This window comes from Pygocentrus nattereri, chromosome 1 (assembly GCF_015220715.1).
Source record: "Pygocentrus nattereri isolate fPygNat1 chromosome 1, fPygNat1.pri, whole genome shotgun sequence".
NCBI classification, from domain to species: domain Eukaryota; kingdom Metazoa; phylum Chordata; class Actinopteri; order Characiformes; family Serrasalmidae; genus Pygocentrus; species Pygocentrus nattereri.
This window is the reverse complement of record NC_051211.1, coordinates 7,358,436-7,384,974: the sequence shown is the minus strand read 5'-3', so window position 1 is coordinate 7,384,974 and position 26,539 is coordinate 7,358,436. Positions and strand designations below refer to the sequence as shown.

The following is a 26,539-nucleotide window of genomic DNA, read 5'->3' as shown; positions in this document are numbered from 1 at the left end:
TTCTTGTCTCTCAACAGCTGACCGAGTCGTCACAGTGAGGAACGCGTGCAGACAGAAGCTCACACAGAGTGACCAGTGGCCAGGGTCAAAGGGTATTTCAAACTGGGCAGTATGAGCAGAGGATGCAGACATCGGTGATATGCAGCCAATTAAAAAAATTAATTAAAAACATGAACCCTCAAGTTTTCAAGCTTCAACTGATTAAAGGGAAATTCCAGCACTTTAACAGTATTGCTGTATAATTCAACTTTTGGGATGTAAACAGTCAGTCAGAGTGGTTTGAGGTGAAACAGTTCATTGTGGAGAAATTACCAAGAGTGGTGGAGATGGGAATCAGCGGTCTTGATGTCCACAACCCAGATTTAGCCATTTTATTTTAACAAAATAATCAGTAAACCTACATGCACCTTCTGAGTTTTAATGTAGTGTGGAAAATGGTACAATTGTAAATAAGTGCTTTTGGAAGTTTTTTGCCTCACAACACCCTGCATGTACCATTAAAGGTACACTTTAAGTCAAAAAGTAATCTCAGAGCTATCGTAAAACAATGTGCCAGGCATCAGACAATGTATTCATCAAACTCTCGCTGAGCTTTTCGGAGATGGTAAACACTTTAGACATCTGGTTCCTATCATCACTGTTGTGAACAATTCTCTTTTGGTAAGTATCTCTAGAATGCAGTGTTCCACATCAAACCACTCTGAATGACTCAACAATTTAATCATGCAGAAATTTTTAAAAATCTGGATTTCCCCTGTACACCTCTTAGGTCCACTATGACGCAAGTGACTTATTAAAAACAAGCCGAAAATTTTCATGGAAAGTGCAGGTTCTAAACTTTCAATCTGTAACATATGTATGTTTGTAAGTATAAGAAGAGATATTTTAATATGACTTGAATTTGAAATGTTTTATGTACTGTCTTTATACTTTTGCTACCCTTTTGGCATTTTTACATGAAAATAAGCAAAAAGAAAAAAATCAGATAAGCAGACACAAACCTGTCAATTCATAATGTATAAGTAATGCATTATGTATTTAATCATGTAATTACATAATGACAATAATTATGTAAGTGAAACTGAACATAAAGCAAAATGACAACATTAAAAGCTAAATTGAAGATAGTATTTGGAAGAGGTGTATTTTTTGATTAACCCACATTAACACTGACCACATTAACCTGTTGCACCTAAAGACCATTCAATTAACTAAACAATGCAAGATTTAAATCATACAGTCAGTTCAACAAATAAATCCAACTCAAAGATGCTGAAACACTAAAAGGTAGCATCATTAACAGCACTCTCTTACCGGCAGCCACTGTATTAATGGAGCGGACCATTAAGAAAAGTCCTAGAGCTCATGGTCATCATCTGCGTGACTGCATTGCAACTAAGATGTCTGCCATTCATCCGGTCCATTCCATGTGCCAAAGAGGGCTGGTGTAAGCAACACACAGATCTAATAGAATGCTCCTCCAGAGTGGTCTCTAAGCAAAGGAAATAACACAAGTCCACACAAAGGAAGAAATAAATAGAAGAGGACAGGCCTTCGTATTCTGTAAGCTATGCTGTTTATAGAAACGCAACAGTCCTTTACTGCTGAGACTGCTGTCCAAGTGTGAATTCCATTATGTATGAGCATTCACCAGGAACATCATCCAATCAAAGAACTCCCATTAAGGGCAGATTTTTGCCAACCCAACCACCAGTCAGACCACAGAGAGGAGCTGGCAAAAGGCAGCCACAACAAGGCTGGTGGAAAGGCACCGGAGCGCGCCTCGGACCCCCACAGCGACATCGCCCACTCCCAGCTCCTCTAGAGTCTATAACCAGCTCCCAAACAAATCTGCTTCTCCATAAACAACATTGTGTTTACCATTCGCTGTTTACAGAGGAGCAGATAAAAGTGCTTGTGTTGAGCCAGGCTCCAGTGCCCCTTGATTTCTGAAGTCCCACTCATTCACTGAAGGGCCACTGAGAATACGGCTGAGCAACAAAGCGGCCGGTTCAGCCTGGAGTAAACTCCTAATGGTATTCCTGACTACATCAAAGCACAGCGCTATAAAAAACTTTTGAAAGTTATAACATTTAGGGCTTGAATGATATGAACATTTCAATGATATGTGGGTGATATTGATACTGATTTAATGGGCTAAAAACCTCAGTTGTGACATTTCTTAAACATAAATAAATGGCAGAAATCAGTGTTGAATAAAATCATAGCACTGGAGGCGGAGCTATAATTTTTGGTGTTTTTATTTCTGTGAATTACCTCTTATTTTTCCCGTTTTCCATTAATGTTATAACTAGTGGTTTCAAAGTTTCAATAGCACATTAACACCATTCCGTTTTTTCATTTCAGGTCATTAGCACATTTTCCTAGTTTGACCCTTCAAACCATCCATAGTTCCCAGAAGCCCAGTTGTTTGCAGGCTGTATGTTATTATGACTCTTTGATTGCGGCCCTCAATTCCAAACATAGCTTTTAAATGGCGAGTTATTGATGGATCACTCGAAACGAGACGTAACACAGCGACACCCATGTTTAATCAAAAATTGGAACCTGTGTTCACCTTATTTTCATGTTCACCCCGCATTTGTGTGATTTTCGTGTGAAATCTGTGCTGACACAATGAAAATAATAGTACTGAATTACTGAAAGTAAATAAATTGCATGCTTGTTCAGTGAATAAAATGCAGTGACTGTTAAATAGGGAGAATTTAATAGGTTCAAATTTGAGCAAATAAGGATAACATGATTTATTGTGACTAACTAAACAAAGAATGCAATTAATCTCAATTTATTATGTTAATAATCCGACAGTCCTAGTTATAACGTGCTAAAGCATTGGATACATTTTACAAGTTTTTGTTATTTTAACTCTGATGGTGTTTCATGTTCAGATTTATTCAGCTTCTGTGCTGCTGTTTTATATTTAAAGTATGAGTGACTCATACTGGGCTTCCCAGTGGAACAACTATCAAAGGTTTTGCCCTATTGTCAGGAGATACCAAGCTCTAATTCCCATGATGCCACAACCAGAAAAGTCACTAAATCAGCAGATTTGCAACCTGCAATAACTGTGGGTCCTCAATATTAGCTGACATCAGTGGCCAACTGATACATCAGTCAGGCCATAATAATATTGACAGACAATGATTTCACAAAATGTGTTAAACTGCGATTTTTTTATGACTGAGCATCAAAAGAATATGGACACATCTGAGCACCGATAAGACAAACATACTCAGTGAGAGAGCCCGACATGTCATGACATTGTGGTGGAAGAAAGAAACACCAGGCGAATCAATTCAGTAAAATCTGTTAGTGATTGTTTATCTTATGCTCCAGTACATCAGAAAATCAATGCGTTCAGTTTCCCCATCTTATCTCAAAGGCAGTCCTTCAGCCAAGACATATGTTAGAAGGTTGCTTTACTTATGCTCTAGAGTGAGGAGGCTATTGTAGCTGAAAGCATCATCCAAACAGCATGTCTAAATCATCACGCACCCAACCGTGCTGACACTACGCCACTTCGAAACAGACCTGCCTACATACACCATATTGTCAAAAGTTTTCAGTCACCCATCCAAATCATTGAATTCAGGTGTTCCTATCTCTTCCATGGCCACAGGTGTATAAAACCAAGCACCTAGGCCTGCAGACTGCTTCTACAGACATTAGTGAAAGAATGGGTCGCTCTCAGGAGCTCAGTGAATTCCAGCGTGGTACCATGATAGGATGCCACCTGTACAGTCCAGCTGTGAAATTTCCTCACTACTAAATATTCCAAAGTCAACTGTCAGTGGTATTATAACAAAGTGGAAGCGATTGGGAACGACAGCAACTCAGCCACGAAGTGCTGCGTATAGTGCGCAGAGGTCGCCAACTTTCTGCAGAGTCCATCACTACAGCCCTCCAAACTTCATGTGGCCTTCAGATTAGCTCAAGAGCAGTGCATAGAGAGCTTCATGGAATGGGTTTCCATGGCCGAGCAGATGCATCCAAACCTTACATCACCAAGCACAATGCAAAGCATCAAATGCAGTGGCGTAAAGCACCACCACTGGACTGTTGTCTGGAGTGACGAATCACGCTTCTGGCAATTTTCTGTCTGGGTTTCTGTCTGGGTTTGGCGGTTGCCAGGAGAACGGTACTTGTCTGACTGCATTGTGCCAAGTGTAAAGTTTAGTGGAGGGGGGATTATGGTGTGGGGTTGTATTTCAGGAGTTGGGCTCAGCCCCTTAGTTCCAGTGAAAGGAACTCCTAAAGCTTCAGGAGACCCAAGACATTTTGGACAATTTCATGCTCCCAACTTTGTGGGAACAGTTTGGGGACGGCCCCTTCCTGTTCCAACATGACTGCGCACCAGTGCACAAAGCAGGTCCATAAAGACATGGATGAGCCAGTTCGGTGTGGAAGAACTTGACTGGCCTGCACAGAGTCCTGACCGCAACCCAAGAGAACACCTATGGGATGAATTAGAGCAGAGACTGCGAGCCAGGCCTTCTCGTCCAACATCAGTGTCTGACCTCACAAGTGTGCTTCTGGAAGAACGGTCAAAAATTCTCACAAACACACTCCTAACCCTGTGGAAACCTTCCCAGAAGAGCTGAAGCTGTTACAGCTGCAAATGGTGGGCCAACATCATATTAAACCCTATGCATTAAGAATGGGATGTCACTCAAGTTCATATGCGTGTGAAGGCGGACGAGCGAATACTTTTGAAAAATACAGTGTAGTTTCAGACATTGTATAGGATATCTATTAAATATTATCTTCACAAATGAACAAACATACATCATACAGCTAAGACCAGCAGTAGCAGGAATCAAAGCATACATTTTGCCTTAAATTTTCCACTTTTATAGGTAATATTTCAGTGTGTAAATGTCAATGCCAGACTATTCCTTAAATTCTCCAGGCATCCTGCCCTGGCAAATATCTGCATAATTAAACTATTAAGATGTAAACAAAGTCATTCAGAGCCATTGAGAGCAATTTGTCGTCAAAGGTTCCATTCTTGAGAAATTTAGGGAGTTAGAATTGTTCGTAGTAGTGGTGATGGGAACTAGACATCTCAAGAGTTTAATGCCTCCAAAAGCTCCCTTACAGAAAGTAATTACATGAAATGGTAACAAATATGCAACATGACAGCCTGAGACATTGTTTTATGTTAGTTTTGAGACAAGCTTTTGGCTTAAAATGTTTATTTTCTAATACATTCATGCTTGAGGGATACATGCAAGGCATTATAAGGCAAAACGTCCCTCAAAAAAACAATTTTTCTCAGATTTAACCCTATTTTACCACTGTCGACATTAGGTGTAATAAAAACTCAATAAATAAATCTTTCAATAGTTGTTTGCATAGTAAATAAAATGGCTAAATTTGTAGTCATCATGTTCTCCCCACCACTGTAAGCAACATGTGAATTAGTATGTTTCTCGAAAATGAACCTTTTAACATCACATCAAGTAAATGACTTACATTTCATTTTAACAACTGATTTATGCAAAAGATCTGAAAAAACTGGTGGAATTCCAGATGCAAGGCGACAAAATGCTGCTTCATTCCAGTCCTTGCAGTTCTACATACTGCATGATTTCTATTTGGATTTAAGGGCCAAATCTGTGTCAGAAAATCATGCTGGGATGAAATGTTATCAGCCACACTTATCAATTCAATATAGTCTATTCTTTTCCACATAAAGGCATTTCAACATACATGATTATGAAGGAATCAATCCCGAAATATAAGCCTGCTAAAAACGACTACAGCAGATAAATCAGCATCCGAAGAGCAAAATGAGCTCATTGTGGGAAGAGGAAAAGCGATGGGATCACTCCATTCTCAAAGCTGTAATGGCTCACAGTGACTGGTGTCCAAAAATATGGAGACAATTAAAGGCAGCAGACAGTTGAAACAGATGTCTTGACTTAAATAGCTCAGGGTAGATTTGTGACTCCATCGCAGGTGGTGTGTCTGTCATGGCTGAGTGGCTGAGTGGAAGAGGGGCATCCAAAAATGAGACATTGAGTATGCTCCACATTGCTAAATTTTCTCTGCGAACACATGGCAGTGATATCTGCATCTGAATTCTATCAAGGGACAGCATTCCTGAAGCTATTAAACATTAGCCTACCACTGAGGCTGTTACAAAACAAGACTACAACTTTGAGAGAAGAGCGTCCTTAACCCAACGAGAACAAAAGATCATTGCAAGATCGCCCAGTACCACTTAGAGCACTGCAGTAGTTGAGATTATCATAATTACTGATTCCCTTCTCTTGGGAAATTGGACACAGGCCTCCTGACCCGTGATTGCCTTCAATGGATGCTTGCTGATTTAGTTTTCCATTCAGAATGCCTTCAAAAAGAGACCTAAATGAAACAAGTTAAGAACAGATGTAGGATGGCATGGTTAATGTTATGGTATTATCTCAAAATCATGATTTATGCAATTAGTTCCAAAATCACAATCCGAATGGTTAAGAAACGCTGTTCCCTATAAAATGCACTGAAGCTACTGTCCACACAAAACCACGCATCACAACTTTATAGGAGAAGGCAAAAACGTTCTAAGAGGGCCCATATCCTAATTCTTTACCCTGAGGGCCAAGCGTAACATCTGTGTGGTTTTATGTACCAAAAATGTCCTCATTTATTTTCACTTGACCATTTTTCAAACCTCTCTTTATCCACCAGAATTAAGCAGATTGTCTTTGTTACTCTGCCTTTAAAACTGATATGTTTTATTGAGATCACTTCTGATTGGCGGCTCTGTATTGTGCCTCATTCAAAAAGCAGTCCAGGCTCCTCATAACCTCCTCATAACCTCAGCACTAATAGGCCAGGATTAACGGATATAGGCTCATAAAAATGGGCTGCTGAAGATTCATTTCTATATCTGGACTACTGTATGAACTGGGGAAGAATGTTATGTTGTGAAATGTTAACATACGACCTGTGCTGAAGATGGTTTACAGACAACAACAAACAGCCAGGAAAGTCTGGTTTTGGTCCTTTAAGTTAACATACCTACGTTTTATTCCAAGTAACTCTGGACCATTTATATGGGTCCTTTCACCACGACAAGTTCACACATGTAAAGGGCAGCTCAATTGAAAAACACTAGATTTTGCCGTCTGTTTCCACTCGCACAGTTTCTTTTCGCAAGCAGATAAAAATACTGTAATCTGTTATTTGTTGCCTTTTAGAAAATGTAGCAATGTTTTCCCACTCCAACTTCTTCTTAAACCTCAGAAAAACAAAACGTTGTCATACACACCGTGTTTCATGACAATGCCTTAGAGTGTGCAAAAGTGAAATGATGGTTAAATGTTTTGTTTATTTCCCAAGTGAAAATAAGAGAATCCTTCTTCTACAGGAAACACATTTCTGCACATTTTAAAGCAGAATTACTGTCCATGTGCTGAAACTTAACATACTGGGAAAAAAATAAAACATAAAATGGGGTCTGTGCAAAAGTTAGGGCACATTTTATTTCCCCCCCCAATATTTTAAGCAACAGAAACTGTGCTCTAATATATGGCAACAAAAGTTCTATTCAAGTTTGTTCGCTGTAGAGAATGTGCCACGCAAGAAAAAAAACAGTGTAATTTTACCACTTTTTATATGATTTGATATTTTAACCAAATCATCCACTATCACCAAGAACATAGGGCCTCTGTCATTTGTTTTTTTTTCTTCTTTTTTTAGTACAGCAGCTCCCTTTATATTGTGTGCACATTTTGTGATAAACAGGCCAACAGAAATGCTCCAAAATTACTTATAAAGATAATCTCGACTGAACGGCTTAAGAACGTTTTTGCCTTCTCCTGTAAAGTTATCATTTTGGAGATACATGGTTTTGTTATGACAGTGATAATATGTAAGATCAATGCCTTCCATTGCATAAAAGTAGTTTGTCTGTGCGATCTACATCCCCAACTTCGCTGCAGTGGGCTTAGTCCTTTCCCCAGCTGCTTTTTCTATAAGAAATCCTGCATTTAAAACCAAGCCATGCAGCTTCTCCACCAGTTTTATCACCCCATATACACACAGACACAAACACAAGCACGCAGACACTCGAGGGAAGCGCAGATTATCTTATTTACTCCGTCTTGTGGAAATGCCACTCGTTAAAAGGCAGCCAAATTCAATTCCCTGAAAAAGTCCCTCTCCGGTTTGGTCCCAAACTCTTTGAAGCCGCTCCGCTGTGACTGCAGCTCGCCACAAATAGCAAATAAGATTTTTTTGTAAAACACGACTCAGCAGACCACTGGGCACAGCGTTTATTCCAGTGTATTTCTGTCTCCACATGACATCCCCTGCAATAACCACTCTGAGGACATCTCTCGCCCTCTCTCTCTCTCTCTCTCTCTCTCTCTCTCTCTCTCTCTCTCTCTCTCTCTCTCTCGCTCTCTCTCTCTCTCTCTCTCTCTCTCTCTCTTTCACTCCATTCATTCCACTTTAAGGCAAGCAGAATCTTCCCTTGACAACCAGAGTCAACAGAAAGGAAAAAGGGGGGGATATATTGGCCACTTCTTTCTTAATTGCCTCACCCTGCACCCATCCTGTTTTTGAGCAGATCAAAGGTAATAATCCCCCATAATCCTTGGCTGTGCTCTTCCTGTTGTTATGGTCATTACGAGTGACTGAGGCTGCCTGTCACCTCTCATGTCGTTGCTAAGCTAATGCTACTGTTGTAGAAAAGTAAATAAATAAATACATTTATTTAAAAAAAAAAAAAAAAAAAACACCACACACCACACTGGCTCAATTTCACAGTCAAACGCCTATTTCACGGATGGACAACCACAAGGATAATTAGACGAGCCCTGAGCGAACGCTGCAATGACGCATTGCTTCGACAGAAAATGAGGCCGCAGTTTTTAGCTAAATGAAAGAAGCTAGAGTCACTATTCAGACGTCAACCTCGCCAAATCCCACGACGTACATACATACCACATTTACAAAAGAGAGCAGAGTTTATAACAAGACGACGCCAGGGCTGCACAATATATCGTTTGGTAAGTGTTACTATGGTATCAGCCTTTGCAACACCGATATCGCAGAAGGTTACAATATGCTAACGACCACGCTAACCTAATAAAGTGCTGTTTACTTGTTTACTTTCCACAAGCATCCTGACCAATCGCAGATCCAGATTAGTGTTTTTCGCAGGGTTTTTTTAAACGAATTAACCATGAATTACTTTTTTTTTTTTTAAACCATAATGAAACATCGAGGTAGCAAATTATTAACCCCTGCTCGGAATGTGATCAGTGATATATTGGCATGATTTCCAGTGCTGTGGTGATGCATGACAGGCCAGATATTACAGAGGAGAACCACAGATGGTCAATACTGCACAAGGGGTGCTCTGGAGCGATGAATTTTGTAGAATCCAGTGCAAGCCACAAGCTCTATTCCCGAAGTGAGACAGAGCCTCCTCTCGCTGGAACAGATCTTGGAGAATTGCAGAGCTGATGTAACATATCCACACCAAAGGGCACTTGCGCAGCATGAAGGTATAAGGCCCGGGGGTCAAGCCCCCCCACCCCAGGTCTATCTGTGCATGTGTCCGTACCTCAATCACAGTAACTAGCACAATACTAGTGCTCTGTCTACATTATGCAGGCCCACATTCAGATACGATAATATGATCTGTGAGCTCCACGTCACAATCTAAGGGTCAAAATGGCTTCACTGCACGGATTAGGCCAAAGTAACCACAGGTGTTTTCTTTTACAAACAGTGAAACACTACAATGCAGGAAACGACCTTCAAACTGAACAATTATTAGCCTACCTTAACCTGAAGTCTTGAATAGGTTCATGATGCACACACTTTAATCCCTCACAACCTTTTCAATTATCCCTTAAAGCTAAAGCAAACTCTGCCTTGCAGTAATAAAGCATGTGCTATTGAATAGGTGTAAGAGCTTTCAAACTTCCTCAGCTCTAACACAGATGGAACTAGCATATCCCCCTCAAGCTGCTTTGCCAAAGTTTTTCTGTCTTGGGAACTATAACCATTTGATAGCTGCACTCAGAATGAATTGTTTGGAACGGAGTGAATGCAGATTTATACAGCTCCTAGAGAGTATGGCTGGGTCCGTTCCAAACGGACAGGAATGAGCGCTACAGCACGGCATTACACAGCTTTCCACTTAAAAATTTTACTCCGTGGATTTTATGGAGCCCAGATGATTTTGATGCACAACACTTTTTAGAGCCTGCTAGGCTTGACACTCACCGAAAAGCCATGAACGGGTCTAACCACATGCCACAGTAATGCAGCCACCCGCTGAGGCAAAAAATACAGTTATCACTGTAACAGCCATTCAGGTTTCTCTGTTACCGTTTGTCTCACTAACCAGCTAATGTTCAAAACACAGCACCAAGTTTGTACACAAAACTAGATTGTGGGCAAAATATGGTACCAAGGTACCAAGTTGCACCATGTAATGGTCAGAAAACAATACCAGGTCATACAATGTCATCTTCAAAACATAGTAACAAGTTATACCATGGTATGTTCAAAATGTAGTACCAAGTTATATCATGTTATGGTCAAAACATACTTCCAAGTTATACAATGTTCAAAATATGGTACTAAGGTGTACTATGTCATGGTCAACATTTATTACCATGTTGTTCCATGTTGTGGACAAAATATAGCAAGTTATACCATGTTATTTTCAAAATATGGTACCAAGTTATACCATACTACAGTCAAAATATAGGACCAATTTATACCATATTATAAACAAGGTATCAAAATACACCATATTGTGGTTAAACTGCAGCTTGTACTGAACAACATGACTGAAAATAACCTCTTTTGTTTAGCTTGTTTTTAATTGTTTGGTATTTAGCAATGTTCCCCAACTCCATCAATTGGTTAATAGGCTGACACAGACTTGTCTTTAAATTACATTCATCTAAGCACCTATTACTTATCATCATGACTCTTTCCTTCCACTTGTATGTATAATGTAACTCACTTTAACCCTAACCATAACCCTAAACTCCAAGCCTGGATCTAACCCTAACCATAGCACTACTGTGACCAGTTTTTACCAATAATCTCAGAATCTGTAGACCATCTATAGATGACTATCCAAATTTCATGGGAGCTGGAGCTTCTGTGACTGTGTAGTCCAAAGGAAAATGCCATTCAAGTATGTTTTGTTTTTTTTGTCTGAAAACGTGGATATCCAAACTCATCTTAGTACCGGTTTGCTTAAAGGGATACTTTGGCAAAAAAAAAAAAAAAAAAATCTAATTTACTTACCCAGATATAGCCAATCAGTCCAACACGTTTGGAGTTTGGAGCTATGAGACTAACACTGATAACCAACACTAGAACTCAATATTCAACCCAATAGCCCATTTCGGTAAAACTACATCTCCAGAACTTCTCTCAATTGGCATCCAGCTCTTCTTTAAGGTCACACAGACCTGCAGAAGTAGTTTAGAGAACAGCAGAACAGAACTTACTGTGAAACAGAACTTACTGTGAGCTAGAAGAATTAACATAGCTTCACCATTATAGGCAATCTGTGTGATCTTAATGAAGACCTGGATGTGTTTTGAGGGAGGTTGAAAGATGTTTTATTGATGTATTTTTGCAGAAATTATTTGGGTTAATCGGGTGACTGCTGAGTTTTTGTGTTTGCTAGCAGTTCTAAACTAAAGAAGCAAAGTGTGGATATAAACACTAATGATTTCTTGTATAACTCTGTTTTATTACCTGTCTGTAAAGCACTTTGAGCTGCCACCGGCATGAAAAGTGCTACATAAACAAAAAATATTATTATTGTGATTATTTTAGCATGTATCTGAGGTAACAGGAATAAATGCATAAATTAGATTTCACTTTAGAGAAAACACTCTTCCTTGATACAGGGCTTCCAAAAGTTTGTGTGTAGTTTGTGATGATGAGATAAGATAACCTGTGTAATATCTCCAGTTTTAAGCAAACCTTTGACTGATCTATGGATATGGAAATATTTCAAACGATTGACAATAATTGCAGTGTAAATTTCCAACTTCTAAGCTGTCCATCAGATACAGTTTTTGAGATCAGATGAGAAAAAAAGTGCCTCACCATGGAGTGACGAGCAGGGGGTCTCAGGAGAGAACAGGACTCAGCGGTAGGCAGTAGTGTGTGGAACCTTTCACTTGTGGCCAGAAACCCAACTCCCATCTCCTACAGACTTTACCCTGGATAGCTCTCTGTGAGGGGAAACATACAGAAAAATAAAGCATTAAGGAGAGCACGATCACCAGAAGATCAGTCACCATGCCCAAGAAACCTTACTAACAAGCAGAGTGAACTCAAGTCAGATGTTAAAGGCAAGGCCTACACAGCATCTCTCTCAGGAGACTGGAGTCAGTTCCATTCAGCATGGCTCTCCAGAGAAGCCAGCATGTGTGTAAATGGAAGGAGGCAGATGCTGGAAGGTTACGTGAGCACCATGTAAGATACACCTACGGATTAATTAACACGTGAGGCGAAACATTAACACATGTCAACACACATGAGGCTGGAGCTGTGGATGCATGACACAAGCTCCTCATATCTCTACTGAGGCAAAAAAAACAGGGAGAAAGAGCAACGGAGAGCAAAGCAAAGAATACAAAGAAAGAAACGGAGCAAGAGGGGAAAAGCATAGGAGTAATAAAGAGCGGCAAGCTTGAGAAAATATATGACTTTGAAATTAGTGTAGGGATATAGGTTTAATTTTTAAGGGATAGCACAGGCTCACAGATTCTGCTTCTTCAGATGAGTTAATGAGCTTACACTACAGCTAACCGGTACAATGCCGGATGCTGATGAGGATCTTCTATTCAAGGTCTCCTCAATGGACAACGTGTCAACATGTTAGGCACAAAAATACATTTAGTCTTTCTGAACCTATATAACGTCAGCTAGAGTAGTCAGAAGCTAGCGAGGTTAAAGGTGCAAGATTCTAAAACTTTATAGTCCTGTTACTAGAATTGTCACAATTATTATATAATTGTCTAATCGTAACTATTTGAGATGACTGCATTTATTTAAACTGACTGCAACCATCCATCCATCCATCCATCCATCCATTTTCTAAGCCGCTTCTCCGTCAGGGTCGCGGGGGGTGCTGGAGCCTATCCCAGCAGTCTTCGGGCGGAAGGCAGGATACACCCTGGACAGGTCGCCAGTCCATCGCAGGGCAGACAGACAGACACAGACAGTCACTCACACCCAGGGGTAATTTAGCATGTCCAATTGGCCTGACTGCATGTCTTTGGACTGTGGGAGGAAACCGGAGGAACCCACCTACCCACCACGCCACCGTGCCGCCCCTGACTGCAACCAATTTCAGCCAATAGATTTCATACATTATGCTGCAACAAACAAAATGTGAACTGAGCGTGTTGGGTTGAGGCAAATAAATGTGAATAAAAGAAAGCAGTAAATGCATTCATAAAGACCCATTATGGGACATGTGAAAACAAAAAAAAGTTGTAATGTGGTGTTAAATACTGGTTGTTTATGTAGGTATGTAGCTAATTCTACATTGCCATGCTCAGAAAAGGAATGTAGCTTTTCATAACTATACACAAGATTCTGAGTAATAGTAGACATTTAGTGTATAGACTATCATTTTGAAAGCTTTTGAAGCTATATTATTTAGCCTCTTAACGCTTTAGGCTTGCATAATAATAGTTGTATACAATTAAACAAAAATAAGATCAAGTGTTAATTGCAATTAATTATATGACCATTAATCATCAGCTAAAATGTCAGGATTGTGGCAGCCCTAAATGTTCAGATATAAAATTGCATTTCATTTTGAATTGCTTGCTTATATATTTTCTCCATCTTCCCTTCATGAAACGTAACAAACATAATTTCAATTCAAAAAGTAATTTCAGCATTTGAACACTGGTTAATCTAGAAATCAGGTACTTGTGCACATCCCTTCTTGCTACTTGCTACTGATCACTGTTTTATGATTTAAACCCTTTAACAGGCCATTGGCTCGTCGGTCAAGGCCAAAGTTTTATTACACACCTATAACCTATGAATAGCACAGTACTATTTCATTAAAGTCCATGTATTTACAAAGAAATGGAAGCTCGGATTTGCTTCTCATGTTAAATTGGTGCTGTAAATAAATAATACACGAATATATACATTTCACACATGCATCAGTTTGTGTTTTCAGTTTTAGAGGATTTTTTTTTTATTTGGAGTAGTTAAGCAAAATTATTCAGAAATATCAATTAAAAGTAGAAATCAAGTAAAAGGCTGCCAAATCCAGTCAAAGATACGGGACTGGAAAGGTACAGACTCAGAGCAACGCTCTGCTATCCGAATCACTTCACTCTGCTATGGCCCCAATCCATTTACTCTCCTCCAACTCATTCTTCATTGCCTTTTCTCTTTCTGAGAACTGATCACACGGTGACCTGTAGCATGGCTACTTGTCTGTCAGAGGTTCTGGGGAGCCAGCAGTAGCAGGCGAGGGAAGTTTGAAGGTTTCTAAACGGCCCTGCTGTGAAGGTAACAGCTGGCCCCTGGACTGTAATGAAAAAGAATACTGATCTGCACGAATAGTGTCTATAGTGGAAACACCTGCCCTGACAAAAGCAAGTCTCTGACCAGAACACTACAGAGTTACTGAATAACACTATATTCTGTGGAGAGCAGGGTAACCACCATTAAACCTTACAGGCCTTTACTAAGACCTTTACACTACAGCATTATAAACCAGTAAAACTATATCATGTATTACAGCTGTACTCCCAGATTCAGCTCAACCTCAGCTGCTGAAATCCAGCACAACTCCGAACAACTCTAATAAATGCACACACTCGTGCACACACACACACACACACACACACACTCGCGCGCACACACACTCGCACAACTTAAAAATCCAAAATACTTTGATAACAGAAGGAACAGGTCTACACTGACATTCTGACATACAGTGTGCCCAATATGTCCAAGTTCACATTATACACCTGCATCTCTCTAACTCAATGTTCCCAAGTTCGCTTCAGATTTAAAAGCCTGATGTTTACCTGCAACAACAAAAATGGACCAAAACCTCTCTACCTGATGAGAATGATGGTCAAAACCCGATCCACACCGAAAACCTTTTGCGCTTTAAATACGGCTCGGCCTGACCAGCAATCCTTCAAGCCATGTGGAAGACAAGGATCAAGTTCCCTGTCCTGGTAGTGGAATTAACTTCCACTGGGTGTCCAAACAACAGAGGCTGTCAAATGCCGAATGAAAACCCATCTTTTCAAAAAGCATTTAATTGAACACAATTTCACGCTTATTAAAATGTCTTGTATTTGGACTTATGAGAGGTCTTACTTCTGTCTTATTATGAACTAGTGTCTAGCAGTTTCTTAGCTCAAGGCTATTTCTGGACTCTTTGTACATGCTCCGTGTGGACAATAAAGCACCTTTGTGAATAAAGTCAATCTGAATAAGAGCATCTGCTAAATCCCATAAATGTAAACGTAATGTATGCAGCAATGCTCTAACAACAGTGAATGTTGTCCTGGTGGGGAAAGATTTGTTTTTATATAAAAATCGCAATTTGAAAGAGTTGGAATATAAATATAGTGTATATTTTCATTTTATTGCTTCAAATAGGGAAATGTAACCTAATAAAGACATTTTTATCACAGTCGCTAATTGTTTCAGTCATTCTGCAACATAACGCAAGCACCAACTTCCTGAAATATACTAGGTGCTATTACAATTTCAAGTTATTGATGTGTGAACTGCATTTTACATTCCTTAAGCTGACACATGAGAATTTGTACGATAAACTGCTGATAGACATTCACTGCACAGCACAATAATCAGGATGTTTTATTATGTTTCAGTGAGTGTGGTCTGTATCCCCAAGCCCGGCTTCACTAATGGTTAAGGCAACTGTCCATAGACTGAACATTAGACTAAAATATGGTCGGATTCAGTTAGAAGACAAGTTACAGGGAGAAACTGCTCAGTGCAGGCGCGTTTCATGTTGAGTGGGTGTTTCTGAGTGCTGACTGAGTTGAACATATTGTTCGGTACAGGCAGACACTTTGCCAGAATGCATTGAGTCAGGGGATACCAGGGGGAAGAAGAAAGGGGGGGGAGGGGGGGAGAAAGAATAATAGAAGGAATGACAGACTGACTTCGCTGTTGGGATTCAGAGCACTAAAAAGGTACACAGTGTTCCAGTTTCATACAGAAGAGGATCCCTTTCTATCCTTGCTTCAATCCTCAGCATCTAGACCATCACAATCTCACATTTAGAGAAGAAGAAAAAAACACCTTCGCGAAAACACGAAAAGACACAACACTGTTCACAGGCACACTTGCACACACTCACGCCCCCCAAGACACTATCTAAACCCTGTTCCTCCTCTCAGCAGCCCCCATGCTGTCATGATAAGGAGTGACTTTAATCCTTGCCATCCCAGTCACCCACTATCAGGTAATTCACAAGGGTGGTCTGAGGGTCTACTGTGAGAGATGTAGTGGAGTTTATCTGGGTCACCTTATCATACGGCTCCTTTTACAGAGCTGTGGAAGACACAGCGTCACCCGTTTCCTTTTGGCTGTTATTAAAGACTTTTAAGAAGCAGTGTGTAATATTTGGAGGATCTATTAGCAAAAACTGAGTATAGTATACACAACTTTGTTTTCATTAGTGTAAAATCAACTGCAACTACGAATCATTGGGTTTTTATTAGTTTAGAACGAGCCCTTCATATCTACATAAAAGCAGGTCCTCTTGCAGGGGAGGCTGCCAGGCATGTTACTACAGTAGCCCAAATATACTGCTTTACTGTTGTAGATGTGGAAACCAAATTTACTAAGCAGATCTAAAACAATGGAGGATCAGTGTCTTTGCGCACCTGATGTATTTCCATAAAAACAAAATCTATGAAATTAGCCAGTGTCTTTGAACGTTTTGCACTGAACCCATTGAATAAAGTGTCTGTATCGAAACTAAATAAGATTCTAGTTTCACACAATAAAAACATCATATCAACTAGCTTAAATCTAATGTTGTAGTGTTTTGGGATGTGTGGTGCATCCATGCCATTATGATTCAGCAAGAATCAAACGACTCTTTTATATAGTGTTTAAGATTAAATCAAGCCAGTTCCTCAAGATATACCACTGTGAAAGGTCCATTTCTATCCCTGATTAAAAACACTTGGCTCTAGTATTTAGATGTTCATGATGACCTCATTTTGATAGAAGGATGTTAGATTAGGACTGAACGTATGCGAGTGAAGGCAGGTCTCCAAGAGAGAGTCTCCTGGTCTGAATCTAAACAAGAGAATAGATCTCCAGAAGCTAAATCCCTGCATGAAGGCCAGCTGAATCTAAACCCCTGTATGACAATAGGCGTCCAAAACCTGGGTTACATTCAAACCCCTACATGAGATCAACTCTTCAGAAGCATGGTCAAGCACCGCTCTGCTGAGGTTAAGTTTAAGCTTAGTCATGAGTCTGAAATTATCTGCCATAAACGATGACACTACAGTCAGTCATGTTTGGAATAACCCTCATAAATCCCAACTCTAACTAATGCTCCTCATTTTAACATCAACATTACGAAATGGCTGATGTGTTGCCTGTCCCTCCGAGTCAGTTGTGGAGAGTGGGCAGATGGATGGAAGGATAGATAGAAGGAGAGGTTATTCACTCAGTCTAAGGGCAACACTTGACTCCCACACACTCGGGCTGTGTATGGGGCTACACAGCACGTAGGCTGAGGGAACGGGAGTTGAGTGACGTATACATAAGTCACCAGCCACTGCTGTACAAAACTGTATAAAACTGGAGAGCAGCATATGGAAGGAACTAACCAGATTTGGCCAGTTAGAGAGCTAAGAGCTAGGGAGGATGATAAAAAGACTAATGACATAGGAAGAGGCAGGAGAACGGAGACTAGGAAAAGCGGAAAGCAAATACAAAAAGGAGACACTGGCTCAGACAGGCTCAAACTTGCATGAACCAAAGCAAGGTTTATAGCTGAAGAACACATAAAACTCCTGGTTTGTACTGGATTAAGCTCAGAAAACTATCAAGAAAGCCTACACTAACTTGTGTACATGGTTTCCTCTATAAAATACAACCTAAGTGGATGTTGTATGTAACAGGAAATGGATCACATCACTAAGCTATAAGGTACAAGCTAAGATCCTATCATGTAAGACCCCTATTGGTCATGTTCTCACAAGGATAACAGGTGGGTACCAAGGGCGTCTGACGGAGGTAAAGGAAATAACTCCAGGGCCTTTGGAACAAAAGTGTTATGCTGGCCTCCCTGATATGGCAGGCTTTGTGTGAGCCCTCTATTGGGGCAAGCCAAAATGAGGTGTAATGGCATGCAATAATGCAGATAATGAGGGCCAGCAGGCCAGGGGCTCTCAATGGCTGCCTTGTGGACAGTCATGAATAGGTCCTATCTCAAGCGTTGACTCTACAAAGGACACAGACACGTGTCCCTGCGCTCTCTCCAGCCAAAATCAAGAGACGGCAGATAATGAGCAGACGCGTCATCCTTGCCCTTCTATTCTTCTCCAGTCTTGTGGTTTGAATTAAGGGCGGTTGCCTTTCTCCTCTCCAGGCTCTCATTGTGTGCAGGAGAAGTTTTCTTCAAAAAGCTTTAGAAAGCTGTGGGTCCTTGACAGAAAAGGCCACATAATGTCATTTTGCTCAGTGATACTTAGGGGAAAAGGTAATCAGATGGCGCTGCTATTGGCACGGCATTCATCACTTGGTCATGAACACCAAAAACTGACAGAGCTCCAGCAATTCTAGCCATGTGTCGAGCTACTTTTAGCACCGCATGAGCGATCGAAGAATGGCTGACCCCAATTCCTTAGGGATATGGCTGTGGGGGTGGTCAAAGGCAAGGATGGGGGTTATTCCATGGATGGGGGATCATTGTAGTCTAGACAAATTCGCAGGACAGGGCTGAGGATATGGGAGGGAGGGGAAAGGGGAAAGGGGATTCAGGCATACCATCTGCCCCCAGTACAGATAAATCTTGATTACAAGACCACAGGAAGGAGTGGGGAGGGGTGTGGGGGGGTGGTGGTGACGGTTGGATCCAATGGCAACATATCCTCTGCCGGATGGTCTTAGAGCCTGACAAAAGATTTGACAAGCTCAGAAAGCTTTCTACGGTCTGATCTGCCATACTGAAACCAGTTTCCATGGTCCTAATGACAAACTGATGAATATGGCAATGGCCTGGGACCAGTTTGCCCCGAAGCTAGTTACATTTATCATGCCATTATGTAAAGAATGAAGCATGCCATTCATAGTGAGATCACCCTAGTCTGAGAGGTTTGCAGGTTCAATACTGGGTTCTGACCAAAGGAATAAGATAAATGAATAACTTGATATGTCGCTGTGGTCAGTACAAAACCTCATATCTTCAAAATGGTAGTTTTACAAGAGAAGGTGAAAACGTACTTTACTTTTAGTGCAAGTTAATGGGAACTGACTTTTTTGCCCCCCAAGTAATTTTGAGTCATTTCTTTTGGTCCAGTCATTGTATAATTTACACACAAAGTAAAGGGCAACAGGCATTTTCAAAGTCTGTAAAAAAAAATAAAAAAATTAAAACAACAAAAATAGAGATATAATGTTTGGTCCGACAGCAGTGATATACTGTTTGTTATTTCAATTAACAGTAGAAGCAAAACCAGCAAATCATATTCCTTTAAACTGAGAAAATGTCTCAAATTGCAAAGCTTATCACAAACACACAAAAACCACAAGAAACCACCAGCCAGCCCACGAGCACAACACAACCACATCCATCAAAATAGCACTCATCCTTCAACATTTTGTCATTTTGAGAGTAGATCCCTGTGCCTTAAAAAGAACTGCCTGTCAGATTTAAAACATTAAGCCACAGAAGCACCTTAGAAGAATATAATTTCTCTTTTCATAAAGGTCAACACAGTCATATTCCCTCTCCGTGACAAACAGCAAAATGGCAGCCAGCCTCTGAGAGACAGCTAGATTCTGGGGGGAAAAAAAAAACACAGTAAAACAGGAAAGAAAAGAGACATCCCCCACCCCTCCCAGCAGACTATTCAGAATCTACAGTTCCTGAAGCTAGTTACATTTGTCATCCTACCATGTTAAAAAACAGCATCTCATTTGTTGCTCAATGGCCCAATCCACTCACACACAATGCAAGGGCATCATTCCTCATTCCTTTAAAAGGATCTTGATCTGCTCTCTCTCCTCCTAGCCTCCTGCTGTGCTGAAGCTCGAGGGTTTAGCGAGGTTAACACCCCAGGCCAGCAGGGCAGAGCGGCAGGCGAGAGACTGGCCAACCGCCTGCTCCCTCAAGCCCCCGCAATTGGCCTCTAGTCAGGGCCTGTCACTGCCACATACTGAAGCTAGGCCAAAAAGTGTCAAGGGAAACTGAAATGCCATCGTGTGACTCTCCTGCCTTCTTAGAATTTTAAAGCAGACCGAACATAGAGCCTTGAGGGACTTCAGGATAAAGTGTCCATCATGAGGATCCCCACTGGGCCACAACGTCTGGCACAGGCATGTTTAATCCAGGCATTTCCCAGCGGGAGGTATTTGTTCTCAGGGTTAACGCCATGTTCAGCCCTGCCTTTTGTACCTGCTTCCCAGGTCTTGCGGCCAAATGATATTATGATGCATAATCCATCTGCACAATGCAAGTCGAGACAAAGAGTTTCGACAGTAACAGAGCTGACCTCAAGGTTTTACTCAGAGGCCCCTTACATCACCTATGACAGGTCCACAGGCTTGCACATGGATAAAAGTGACTATATCACAGATTACATTTACTATACTACAAAGTACTATATTACTACAAAGTACTATATAACGTACATCTTCAGATTGTTGAATTGCAGTACAGCAGAGTGAAACTCCATACTAGATTTAGCTTTCTTACTGAACTAGTGAGAATCATAGTAACTTGTCCTGAACTTATTTGAATGGCTCTCCTTAGAGAATGATTACAGAACAAATCAGCAGGATAGGGAAGTAAAATGGATTTGTTTTAATAATTATAGTAAGTCTGAATTTGGGGTTTGAACATAGGACTTACTATAATGAAAAGGCTTAATTGGACATTTTTTTAATTTATAAATATTCTTCATATATCCATTCAATTTATAAGATTTTTAAGCCTATGTTCTAGCATTGTTTTAGCAACTTATTGGTGGGGTTTCTGGGTTGTAAAAGGAGTAGAAAATGAAATGTAAAATGTGAAATGTAAAATCAAATGCTGTTCATGGACTGTTAAGATATTGACTACTGGGTCTGCTTGAACACACCATCACGTCACCTCTCATTTCCTAATGCACGGTCCAGCAGGGAGGAATAGCCAAAAAAGCGTTAGAATGCAAGTCTCTAATGGGTCGACAAAATTTTGCTTGTTGCTGGAAGTTGGTTGCTGTTGCTTTGAATGCCCATGAGAAAGGCAGTCATTACACTGTCAACAGAGCTCAGTCGCTCTGGAGCGTTAATTCTTACAATAATACAAGACATGCAAAATACACTCCATCTTGGCAATGGAATAAGTGAGAATGGGAGGCAGGAAGCAAACTTAATTACTGTTAACAAAGAAAGCATCTAGACGAGGGGAGGCGCCTGTCTGAGCAAGCAACAGCACTTTCTCATACGCCCTTGTGGCATATGGCAACTGTCACATGGTGCTGAATTTAACAACCTGCCTTTGCTTTGATCATTTCGTTCTTGGAAGTGAGGATGGAACAATGCTGCGGGAAAAAAAATACCAGACCCCAGCCACTTCAGCAGCGGTATTACCGCTCTTATCATTTCAAACGTTCTGGTCACTTGACAAGAAATCAGTATACAAGCTTAACAGTAGTAGAATACAGTGGCAGAACAGGCTATTTGTGCCTTCCTTTTTCTATAATCATAGGAAAAAATATGTGAATCCCTCAAGTATTGACTGCCTCAAGTCTTCGGTCAGATGGCAGTATAATTGGTGGCCTGACCTGTAGGAAATCACTGTTTTGCAACCACCGAAGATGCAGCAGTATTCTGCCTTACACTGTGAAGAAAAGGATAGTGACTTAGGAACTAAAGCAGGGGTCATTCCAGAGGTTCACTTCTTATGGAGAAAAGGTCCCTGCAGTACGGTTACTGAATGATCCTCTTGACTGAGACTCCATAAAAGAGATGCCACAGGGTGCTTGTAGAAGAGCAGCAGCATGAGACTAATTTGCTGGTCGTGGAGCTGGAATGTGCCGGAAATGAACTGGGACAATAGGATAAAGGCCTTCTCTGGAATAGAGACGCAGACAAGACAGCGTTTTAAAATTAGCTTTCCCCTCACCCAACACCCCCCCCCCCCCCCTCCCCCTGCTTTTGCAAATTCCCTCTCATTATATCAATTACGCATTACTGCACTACCCGAGTGGAAAATTGCAATTTCACACCCAGCTCTGCACCTTATAGGAAGGCTTGCTTCCCCAGTTGTAAGTGTTGCACTCAAGGTTAAAGGTTACTGAAGAAGATCAGTGACTCGACTAATAGGGTAAAGCTCGCTCCTGTACCTCGAAAGGTATAGGGCACAAGGTAAAAAGGTCAATCTGTATTCAGGTAACAACAACCTGTTAGAACTACAAAACAAGAGAAGGGACAGTGCATCTTAAGGCTTCAGAAGGCTGTCTCATCTTCCTAAGATGGATTAAACCTATTCCAATAACAGCAAGAAGGGAGATTTTTCACTGAGGTGATGTTAAGGCAGGGGTGTCCAATCTTCACCACAAAGGACGTCAGATTTTCAATCTAACCAAGCAAGAGCACACCTGACCCTCTCTGCTGATTTAATCAAGTGGTCTCACTCTTACCTAATCGATTAGACATGCTACTGCTTGGTTGGAACAAAAATCTGCAGCCACACCAGCCTTTTATAGACAAGACTGGATGTGCCTGGTTTGAGGTCTAAGCTTAATGTGTTCAAGAGACCAGCACTACTTGTTTTAGAAATACATCCTTTTTCTTATTAATTAAGATTTCAGTAGGAGAAATGTAGCATAGTTTCTAGCAAACGGAAAAATGTAGCATAGCAATTGATGCCTTTTTCTCACAGCATCGATACTTTACTGATATATAACTAAGGTAACATTAGTCGCTTTACGTAATTTTGCCTTAAGGAATGAGCAGAACATGAATGCTTACAATTCAAATCAGTCACTCGCTCAAAGGCCCGCTTGAAATGAATTCTAAATCTCTTCTACAACAATAATGGAAACTCCAGGCAGTGTATGGATATATCAGTAACGTGGTTATATGAGGAGATATGCTTTTGTCTTCAAAGTAGCGTCAGTCCTTCTGAAGGCATTACTAGTGGGTACCATTATCATGATGCATGATTCTGAGTATCTGGAAATATCATACTGAAGGGTAAATAGACCGACACTGTTTGTTTCATTATTCTAAATGCAGTACATTGCTCTAAAACCTAGAACTTGCCAGGCACCAAGCAAAAACATTTGGTAAATTTAAGAATGTCTTGTTATGGCATGTTTCATGTCCTGAAACTGTTGTTCAACCACAAGGATCAAAACAGAGAAATGAGACTGGTGATGACACAAAAAGGTAACACAAAACCCATAATCCATCCATAGTTTCTTAAGGGCTGAGTCACCTAGTATTTTTGGCAGAATGCATTGTGATTTATTTGGTCTCAGAGCCACGCTCTCACAAACATGCAGGGCTCTTTGCTGAAACTGATCTGCTGCTATTGTGACTTTTAGCCTCTGAAGGGTTCGCTCTCTGCAACGTGATATGTGATCTCTGCTGGGTATGTAATCACGAGCTCTGAGAACAGGATCTTCAATAAACTTGTTTGGCCTTGCAGCTATGAAGCATGCTGACAGAAACGAGTCCAAATGGCACTGTGTTTTAGAAAAGGAGCAAACGGTTTTTAGGCTTTGTGTATGCCTTTGTTGGCAGGACATGTCCAGGCATCAGTTTATTTACCTCCCACCTATAGTGCACTCCCAGCTTAGTACTTATACTTTCTGAATACAGCATGTCTCTCATGATTTATGCTACCAAAGAACCATAACAGCCTCTACCGTGAGCAATGACATCATACTTCTGAATGACATTCTGCAAATACCCATCAATTAGGCATCAGCAGAATCTAACAAATGAATGTTTAAGTAACTTTCGTAATGAGGATATGAGTCATAATGCAAATATTCCTGCAGGAATCGACTTGGCAAACCCTGCCTAACCTGCAGAACACAGCATGAGTCGTGACACATGCTGTATCCAACATTTGCTCTGAAAGGTCATGACCATGGTTGCCACCAATTGCATTTCAACACATTTGGTTCAGCCAGTTCAGCTGACGAGCTGAAAATCAACACACGCCGCAGGTTCACTGATGTATTTCTATGCAGATTTGTCCAATATTTTTTTTATTTGCCCCCCGGAACTGACACTAACTCACAGTGATGACAAACTAGCACTTCTATTTACTCCCACAGAAGCTGAGTTACTGTAAGGTTGGAGTTCTGAGTTGACAGTAATGACCTGAGGATAGTAACGTAATCGCTGACTGTATCTTACAAGTGTCTCTTTGGTAGAGTGGTTTACTAAAGTGGAAAAACAAGAAACGCTCTTCTCAAACTTAAAAATTCATTTGCATGTCCGTTTCCAGGGAACAATACCTTCACTTCATGGATGCTTGTACGAAGCAACTCTTTGACAACTGCTATTTTGTGTGCTAAATTAACTTTATTAACTAAATAAAGATACAAATAAAAATTACTTATAAAAAATTAAAAGTATTACTTATTAACTGCAATTAATACCAGGTCTGGGTGATAACTAAAAATAATTAGCACCATATTTATCTCTTTTTTACATTAAGTGTTTCAATGAAAACCTTAAATTATCATTAAAATTACATACTAAATAATATTTAAGCCACCATCATCTTTTGAAAACTACTTCACCTGTAATTTGAGAAATGTTACAGCCAATGTGAGCTTATGATCCTCTTCTGGTACACATCTGCAGCAACCTCCAAAGCTGTACAAGGTCTTTTCACAATAACTTTTCACGTAACTATATAGAAAATACTGCAGACAGAACACCGCAGACAGCAGAGACAGTGGGGAAATTACTGGAACCCAACAGCTTTTAAAGGCCTAATGTTTTAACCGTAAGAACAAATAAAACAATGTTTAATATTGCTACCTTTTTCTGATCCTGTTTCCAGGCCATACACAAAGATCAGGGGAAATGTTTCTACTTCTAAACATTCCAGGGCTGGTGTAAATACCCACTTTCGCTTGGCTGTTTAACTGAAGCGAGTTACACTGAATCAAGTTGAAGTTCTGAAGCACGTCGATATTTATTTTCAGTTCACTCGAGCTAAAGTAAAATAAGCTGAAGGTGCAGAGTAGTGTAGTAAAGCCGGCATTACAGTGCATAGCCAAAAGAACGAACAGGCAGCTTCTTAAGAAACCTCTCTTTTGTAAAAAAGAAAAAAAACTGAGTATTGGGGGTGTGTCTGCACCCTTCTTAAGGGAACGTGAACCTCAATTTCCCAACATATAAAAAGCAATCTGTTTGAAGGTAAACAAGACTTCTCTAATTCTCTTTGAGTTCTCATTCCAACACGATGATTATCCCCTTTTTGCCCATAGCCATCGGGTTACCTTTTAGTCTGATTACACCGCCGTATCACCCAGGCCTAATAAATACCATCAATACATTACACTGATTTTTTGGCTGTCTAAACTAGAGATGTGCATTCTAACTCATTTTGACATTCCAGTGTCCACAAGAGTTATTGAACAGATATCTGGCTAACCATGGAGAAAAAAAAAAAACATTTAACATCTTTTTAGGTGATAGTGCTGGTGTTAAGATGCTAAAATGACATTTTCATTATTCAAAAACATTTAAGGGGTACATTATTGAATGCTGATGAGGACCTACTGTCTTCTACACAAGGTCTTTTCTCTTCAGCAGACCATGTTAATTAACCAGAGAAAATGTTGTCATTGTTTCTGGAACTAGTTAACATCAGCTAGAACAACTTCTTAAGGCTAAGTAGCGCTAATCATGCTATTTCTGGCTTCTCAGACATCCTTTACATGGCCTGAGTAATTTATTATTTATTTAACTCAATGCTTAAACTCAGGAAATGAATAGAAATTGCGCATTTTACTTTGTAGAAAAATGCCATATTTAAGTTTGTTCTCTGTAGAGGATGTGTTAACCAGCTTAGTGTGAAAACTAAATCATTTTACTACTTAGTTGGCCTGTATATTGTCTTCGTCCTCCCATGATGAAACATAATGAAATATGAATGTGAGTTTTGGATTATTTACTGTCTGTACACTCGTTGTATGTATAACAGAAACTCCCAAGTCATTCATGCCGGTGAAACAGGGCTGTTTACACAGCTCAACATTTCAGTTATCACTCACTTAGCAGTTATGCA

The 26,539-nt window shown here is 40.4% G+C and overlaps 1 protein-coding gene across 4 annotated transcripts in view; it reads right to left on the bottom strand.

Moving 5' to 3' along the window:
- Positions 1 to 26,539, bottom strand: part of tanc2a (tetratricopeptide repeat, ankyrin repeat and coiled-coil containing 2a) — a 228,699-nt gene that overhangs the window by 168,152 nt on the left and 34,008 nt on the right. For all 4 annotated transcript variants that reach the window (XM_037533696.1, XM_017700561.2, XM_037533781.1 and 1 more), the window contains exon 2: positions 12,127 to 12,254. The gene's annotated coding sequence lies outside the window, so the exon portion shown is untranslated. The remainder of the gene's footprint in view (positions 1 to 12,126; positions 12,255 to 26,539) is intronic.